Genomic DNA, 7967 nt, shown 5'->3' with positions numbered 1-7967 from the left:
AGACCGCTCCTGAGGGTGCCCCATGTGCGGGCCGAGCCGACGCTTAGCACGTGACAGCAGCAGGTTCGGCCCTCACCCCTGCTCCCAGGGGAGGGGGCCTACTGGCCTGTGGCTGCATGACCTGGACTATGCCTTCAACCGGAGCGCCAAGCCCATGAGGGCCCCTACGACTGGCCAAGGCCCCGGAACTACACGGACAGGCTTGAGTCCCTCTCAAACCCCACCAGGTCCCACAGCCCCCTTCCCCACGCCGGGCCACCAGGTAGGGCCGAGGGGCTGGCTCCAGGCCTGAGCTGGCCGCTGGCCATCGTGTGAGCACAGGCCCCTGAGCCGGGGGGAGGGCCAGAGGCAGGCCTGGGCTGAACCCGACGTCCCAGGTGTGACCTTGCGAGTCATCAGGCCTCTTGCATCCCGGCCCGGGTTGCGGAGGATGACGCTGCCTCCAGGGAGGGAGGCCCCAGCCTCCCACACCCGGGCGCTCTCTGCGTTGCTGTCACTGCAGACACGCCCGGGCCTGGCTGCTCGGTCCCGGGGAGGGAGTGCTGCCCTGCTTCCGGGTCCGGGCCACTGCAGCGCCCTGGGGTCTGAGCCCTGGCGGGGGCTCTGGGTCTCAGGTGCTGGACTCAGGGGCCGCCGTGCCCGCCCTCGATTCTAGAGGCCAGAGTGGGCCCTTCTGGAGCTTATAAACGGGCCTCAAGACAGCCCTCGCCATCAGGGGGTCCTTCCCTCGACCCGCCGTTGCCAGCGGCCCACGGGTGCCCCCAGCCCACCTGCCGGGTCACCCGCCCCTGTGCCACCTCCTCAAATGTCCTTGCAGGTCAGAGGCTCAAGGTCATTCCTCACAGCAGAGCCTGGCCCCGGACAGTCAGAGCCTGGGGTCCTAGTGAGGCCCCCCATTCAAGGGCAGGAGGGGGCCTGAGGCAGCCCCCGGGGCCGGGCGGGGTGGGAGGCGGGCGGGGCACGGCCCCCCCACATCGTCGTCAGCCTTGGATCATCGCCTACAAGTTTTGTTCTGCTTTGTCAACCCCCGAGGCGCCCTGTGAATGTCCTGCCTCTCTGTCCCACAGCCTCACTCGCTGCTCTCCCTCGGGTGGGATCTGGGGAGTCCTGGCTCTCAACCCGGAAGTGCTCCGTCTCCCTCCCCTGTGGATCCAGGTAGGAGGACAGATGGCCTCCCCCCTCCCCTTCTCTACATGAGGGTATCTACCCACCCCCCCCCGCCGTGGCCCAACCCATCGGCCACCTCTGCCTCTGGGCCCTCCTGGGGAGGCTCGAAGCTGCCCACCCTCAACCAGCCCCTTTCTGCCCAAACCGGCGCAACCCGGTTCCTCGAGCCGCGTTGACAAACCCTGACCAACCCAGCAAGCAACCCCCCCTCCCCTGCCCCGTGTCTTCCGTCCAATCGTGCTCGCGCCCTGGGCTCTGCTCCCATCACCCCCGCATCCCGCTCCCCTGCCCCCTCCCCAGGCCCTTCTCTGGGGCTCCGCGAAGACACCTGTCGTCTGCACATCTGTCAGTGCCCCCGTGTGCCCATGTGTGCACACAGGTGTAAGCACGCATGCATGTGCGTGTGTGCTCAAGTGTGTGTGCACGCGTGCAAGCAGGCGCACGGGCGTGTGCATGTCTGAGCACGCCTGCGTGCACATTTGTGGGTGTGGGCACGTGTGTGCATGTGCAAACCCTCAGCTCCTCCTGTTTGCTCTCTGGGCAGACCCCGAGCCGTCTGCTACCTCCCTGGCCCGTCGGCACCTGCTCCAGCCTGTCCCGCCTTTGGAGTGTTTTATGTCAGCCACCCTATTTTTCATTTTTAGGATTTGCCATTTTCACGTCTCGCCACTCCTGTTCTGTATCCGCCGGTTTGATTTCATGATTTTATTTGAATGAGTGCGGTTTCTGGGGCACCTGGGGGCTCAGTCGGTTAAGCATCTGAGTCTTGGTTTCAGATCAGGTCATGACCTCACGGTTCGTGCGTTTGAGCCCTGCATCCAGCTGTGCTCACAGTGTGGAGCCTCCCTGGGATTCCTTCTCTCTCTCTCTCTCTCTCTCTGTCCTTCCCGGCTTGCACGGTTGTGTGTTCTCTTTCAAAATAAACAAACACTTTTTTAAAAAAACTGAATGAGTGTGGATTCTTCGCTTATTTCTTTGAGCATCACTGATTACCTGGGCATTTTGATTAGACGCTTCCATAAACTTAACTCCAACGGGAATAAACTCATGTTCTGCACATGGATTTTGTTGACTCTTTTTTTTTTAATTGGGATGAAATCCATACAACATAAAATTAACCATCTTAAAATGTGTAATTCAGTACCATTTCATAGATTCTCAGAGTTGTGCTACCATGGTCGCTTCTTAACATACAAAGTCTTGTATTTTTACATTGGGTTTGCTGACGTATTTTCAGTAGTTTCTCTTTGTTGCTTTGTTACTGGGGTTTCGCTTCTGCTTTTTTGGGTTTGGGTGTGTTTTTGTTTTTGTTTTGCCTCTCCCTCCCTGTCTAGACTTCTGTGTTTGCGGGAGCCTGTAGCCAGCCTGAGCCCAGGCCTCCTGCAGAGTCGGGGGCCAGCCCGTGGGGGTGGCGGCACAACCTTGGCCCTCTCCCATCTCTCGTCTCTGCCCCTCCCAGGAGTCCCTGGGGGGAGGGGAGGCCAGCAGCAGCATGCGCCCAGCCCCCTCTGCGCAGCCCGGCCCAGCCCCTTCCTTCACTCATGGGCCTGGGCCCTGGGAGCCGGGCCCCCAGAGGATGAGGGCTGGCCCGCCGAGCTTCCCCCACAGCCCACAGGGCTCGGCTCCAGCCCTGCTCGCGTCCCTCCGAGATCACCCGGCCTCCAGTCTGCAGAGAGGCTGGTCCTGCCCCCCGAGCCCCACAGCCATCGCCATGCCCCGCGGCGGGCAGAGGGTAGGCGTGAGCGCACAGGGCCACCTTGCCCCAAACTCACACCTGTTTCACTGGGGACTGGCTTTTGCTCTGGTAGAGCAAGGCCCTCCGGGCTGGGCGCCGCGCTGGGCTGCCGTGACGGAGGCTTCGGCCAGCAGTGTGCCCCGAGCACTCCCCACGCCGACCCTTTGCAGACGCCGGACACGGGGACCCACGTGCACATCCCAGGAGAGGAGGCTTGGTGTCTGAGGGCTGGGGACCACCCCGTCTGTGTGAAGCAGGTGCGCCGGGCGCCCAGGGGGCAGCAGCGAGCCCAGCCGCCCGCCCTCCGGGCAGCACTTCCACACCCGCAGAGGATGCGCCCGTGACCCCTTGTCCCCGTTTAGGGAACACTCCGTCCCCGAACAAGCCCAGGGAGCCTGCAGGGCACTTGCTGCACTTGCTGAGACCACGAGGGGACCCTCCAGACAGCGTCCTCTCTGGCATCCGCCAAGACCCATGCCAGACTTTGGGGAGACCTGGAAAACAGTTTGGAACAAGATATAGGAAATGAATTCTATGAAAGCCAATTAACAAAATGACCTTAACTGACCTGGAGATCAATTCTTTACGTGATCCGTTTATCCATAACTGCAGACACATTTTCAACCTGGTCTGGGCAGTTAGCTGCAGCCCTTTGCCAACACAGGCAGAGCAGGGGCTCAAAATTCTGGCCAAATGCCTTGGCCATGACCAAGGGCACATTCAGAAGAAAAGACAGTGGGCCAAGCTGGACCGGTGCATATTGGCAAATGTGGCTGCCGTACGTCAGCCGGGAAGAAGGTTGTGGGGATGTTCTCAGTTACTCACCAAGAAGATCTCCCGGGCCCTGGCTCTGGGCAAATGGGCTTCAGCTGAGGGGTGTAACTCTGAAGAAGCAGCAGGGCGCAGGGCTCAAGAGTGCTGCGGGTCCCAGCAGCGCCACCTCTGCCCGCTGTGTGGCCTCGGGCCAGTGACTCTCCCTCTCTGTGACTCAGTTCCCCCCATGGGATGGTTGTAAGGATTCGGTGAGCTCACACCGCCCAGGAAGTGCCTTCGCAGGTCAGTAACGCTCCCCGTGGCTGAGTCCCTGTTCCTTCTGCCCCCCCATCCCCCCCCCCAGCCTCCACCACGTCAGGGCCTGGGCCGGGACACCCCGAAGCCCCCACGGGGCCCTGGGGAAGGGACAGGCACACAGGCCCTCCCGGAGCCCCCGGAGCAGCTCCCTCCTCCCTCCTCCCTGCCTGCTCCTACACGGCCCTTCTGTCCCCTCCCCTCCCCCAACACCCCCTCCTTCCCCCCCCAACCTGCACTCCAGGCTGCCCCACCCAGGAGTCCCTCCCTCCCTCCTCCTCCCTCGTCCACCGCTATCAACTGCAGTGTTTCCCCAGCACTATCCGTGTACATTGTACACACACAGCAGGCTTTGCACACGGTACCTGAGCGCCTGGCTCTGTGCGCACGTACACTTGGGTTCACGCATCCTACAGGCCTCTGTCCTTCTTACTTTGGATACATTTCAAAGGAAATCCTTGTAGCCGGCTTTTGCGAGAGAAAAAGCAATAAGCAATCTAAACGACGGTCAATAGGGGAGGCCGCGCGTCACCAGGGACGCTGGGTGCTGCCCGCCGGGTGGGGGGGTTCCCAGGACAGACGGGCAAGCGGGCGAAGAGAAGTCGCACGTGTGCTGGCACCTGCCCAGCTTGTGCTCTGCGGGCCGGTCCTCGGAGGGGTCTCCAGGACGGAGCCCAGATGCCTGGGGGTGGGGGCAGGGAGGCAGCCTCTGCAGAGACCCTCCCTCTTGCCCCCTGGGGCCCCTCCAAGTAACGCGCCTGCACCCAAGTTCAGGGGACCCCAAACTAAGATGGGTCTCCTGCCTGAGACCATGATGGAGAGGTCCTAAACGTGGGTCACCGTCATGGCTGTGCTGCTCGGGAAAGTCCCTAAAACTCACCAACTTCACACTTAAAACAGGTGGATTTTATGGGATATAAATTCTACCTCCTAAAGGTGTTTTGAACAAAAGTTCCACATTAGGCCAAGGGAAGTTCACGAGGTGGGGCGGCCCGTGGGGGGGGGGGGCTCTGCCCCGTGCAGTGACCCGCCCGCAGTCCCCTGGCTACCACCCTGCAGCCGCGGGGCTCTCCTGGCCCAAGTTCACTCCTGCAGCTCAAACAAGAAAAACCTAAACAAACAAATGCGGCCGAGGCGCCCGGGCCGCACGCTTTGCTCCCGGCTGCAGCGGAACATTCTGTCTTGGAGCCCCCGCGGCTCCCTGCGCAGGGAGGTGGCCGGCCGCCAGCACCCACAGCTGCCAGCGCCACCCCGCGGGCCCCAGGCTCCTGTGAGGGCCCGTGACCCCAGGAGCACCTCCGTGAAGGGGCCCGGCCGGGCAGGCCAGGTGGCTTGGCGCCCCTCCCGCGATGCCCCTCGCCCTGCTCGCGTCCCGGACGAGCTGGTGCCCCGTCCCGTCGGCTGCTCGGGCCCCAGCCTCTCCTGGCCTCTGCCGGCCCGGCCCAGCGCCCCTCCACCCGCAAGGGGGGTTCCCAGGACGGATGGGCAAGCGGGCGAAGAGGAGTCCCACGTGTGCCGGCACCCGCCCCGGCCGGTCACGTGCTGCCCGCTGCCCACCCCAGCGGGAAGACTAAGAGGGGGACGGCCAGTCCCAGACGGGCATGGCGAACACGGCCGCCCGCCCGGCACCCTCTTACTGTCCGATGCTTCACTTATCAGACTCGGACGGAAATACGGGAACGTGGGAGCAGTTTTCTCGGCCAGCCGAGGCGTGACCACGGGCGAACGCGACCCCCGTCAAACCGCTAAAACTGCAGGTACTGGCTCAGCACCAGCGGACCCTGGCGGACACCTGGAACTTCTCGCTCGGCAGACGATACGCAAATGCAAGTGTCACCCAAATGGGGGCCACAGCTGCGCCCGAGCAGGTTCTCAGGCATCAGTCTGGCCTCTCCTTTGCTGCTGATCCGCACTGGTCCTCAGACCTTCCTAGCTTGTGACTCTGCTCCTTTCAAAGTTTTCCTGGAATTGAGGTGGTATTAGGCTGCCTTCCGGGGGTCACATGGGACCCGAGCCGAACACTAATGGTGACGATGGGACGGGATAGCCACCTGTTGACTGGTTTTTGACTTTTCATTAGGAAATCATCAAACATATACTAACGTGTTAGGTAGAAGAGTCCATCACCCCCACAGCCGTTGTTGACAGTGACCAACGACTGCCAGCCAGTGTCTCCATGTCTACACCCTGCCACGCCGGCCAGTGGCTCCATGTCTACACCCCCCACGTCAGCCAGTGGCTCCTTGTCCACACCCCGCCACGCCGGCCAGTGGCTCCTCACGCACACCCCGCCACACCAGCCAGTGGCTCCTCACGGACACCCCACCACGCCAGCCAGTGGCTCCATGTCTACACCCCACCATGTCGGTCAGTAGCTCTTCATCCACACCCCACCCACAGCCCAGCTTTACTCTCAAGTAAATCCCCGACATCAGACCGCTCCCACCATGGGGCCGCAGAAGCATCATAAAGACACTGTTTATAAAGGAACCATCGCACCGTCATTACACACACGGAAAGGAGAAGAATGCTCCCTTAGTACCATCAGGGTTCAAATCCCGCCCCCCCCACCCCCACCCCGGCACGCAAATGCTTTGGGACAGCTTATGTGTGCTGATACTCTGGGCTTATCACAGTCAGGCCTGAACCAGCTCGGGTGCTGCTCTGGTTGCCATGTCTCAGGTGGAGGTGGACGAGGGACTCTCGAGGTGGAGCCAGAACATCCCTCTGTCCTCTGAGCTTCTGGAAGCTTCTGGAAGCCAGCGGTCCCACCGGGAGCTCGCATCTCTTTCCGCTGGGCCGGAGGGGCACTGTGCCGTCCTGTGGTGCACGGTGTCTGGTGTCCCTCTCCCTGCGATTAGCCGATGGGGGTCTGGATGTGGTCGGCGTGTCCCACCCGCGGTGAGGGCCCCCGCGGGCTGGCCACCACCTCACCCCCACAGCCATTAGGGCCATCGGCCACATCTGTTATTGCAGTAGAAGCAGCAAAATGGCAATATCTTAATTCCAGGATTCATTCTTCATTTGTTAGCCGACTTACCGACTTTGTTTGCCGGGAAAGGCAGGATAAATAGTTGTTCCGTCACCTTATCGGTTTCTAAAGAATGAGTCGGTTTCCCAGCATCCTACAGAGGTGAAGAGCGAAGTAATTAACTGAAAGGTAAATACACAGGATGGCAGCACGGGGCATGGGCCGTGCACGGGGAAACAAGGCAGAATGAAGACCGTGAGCTGCGGAAGGCGCAGGGGACAGGAAACCTCACCTCAACATGCTGGAATGAGACCAAATGAAGTGAGGACATGAGCCTTGTGGGAATCGGGGGGAAAGCCTTCCGGTAAAGGGAGTGTCTTCTCCAGAAAAGCCTTTTCCACAGAAAAGCGTGTGGGCCCACGCACTTCCTCGAACGACGGGGCCCCTCCTGCCCAAGGGGGACAAGCAGATGGAGGGGGCACACAGGAGGCATGGTGCACACAGCTCCCCCACACACGGGGAGACGTCAGAAGCTGGAGTGGGGGGCGGGGGGGGGTGCATGACGTCCCTGGGGAAGCAGGGTGGGATAGAAAGATCTAATGGAGGGTGAGCAAAGAGGGACACGTGGACAGGCCACCAGGCCGCAGGAAGGGAGCCAGACTGAGGACCAGAGCCCACGACCCGACGAGCCCTTTCGGCCAGGCCGTTAGGAGCCGCCAGGCAGGGCGCAGGGAGTGGGCGGAGTGGGGGTGAGCAGCTGAGTGCGGCCAGGCTGGGGCTGCCGTCGGGCAAGGAATTGAAGCGTGAGGTTTCCCAGGCAAGTCCAGCGGAGGGAGGGGGACAAGGAGTTTCCAGACAGCACGACGGTGATTAGAGTGAGGCCGCCCCTGAACTGCGGGGAGGAGGGGCTCAGGTGCCCAGAGAGGCCAGCAGGAGGGGCGGGTGCCCGGGCTCCTGGGGACGGCGGCGCTGGGGCGAATGTCAGCAGGGATGCCTAGGTGACTCGGACTGGAGGACCGAGCAGGG

The 7967-nt window shown here is 62.0% G+C and overlaps 1 long non-coding RNA gene across 1 annotated transcript; it reads right to left on the bottom strand.

Annotated features, from left to right (window-relative positions):
* Nucleotides 1-6597: 6597 nt before the first annotated feature.
* Nucleotides 6598-7666, bottom strand: LOC120240645. The gene is made up of 3 exons (XR_005530678.1): nt 7234-7666; nt 7011-7095; nt 6598-6821 (listed from the first exon to the last, which is right to left on the bottom strand). It is a non-coding gene; the product is annotated as an uncharacterized LOC120240645 (long non-coding RNA).
* Between the last annotated feature and the right edge of the window lie 301 nt (nt 7667-7967).

Source organism: Hyaena hyaena, unplaced genomic scaffold (genome assembly GCF_003009895.1).
Source record: "Hyaena hyaena isolate Hyena2069 unplaced genomic scaffold, ASM300989v1 scaffold_254, whole genome shotgun sequence".
Lineage (NCBI taxonomy): Eukaryota > Metazoa > Chordata > Mammalia > Carnivora > Hyaenidae > Hyaena > Hyaena hyaena.
Note: the sequence above shows the minus strand (reverse complement) of the source record. Positions and strands in the feature narration are given on the sequence as shown.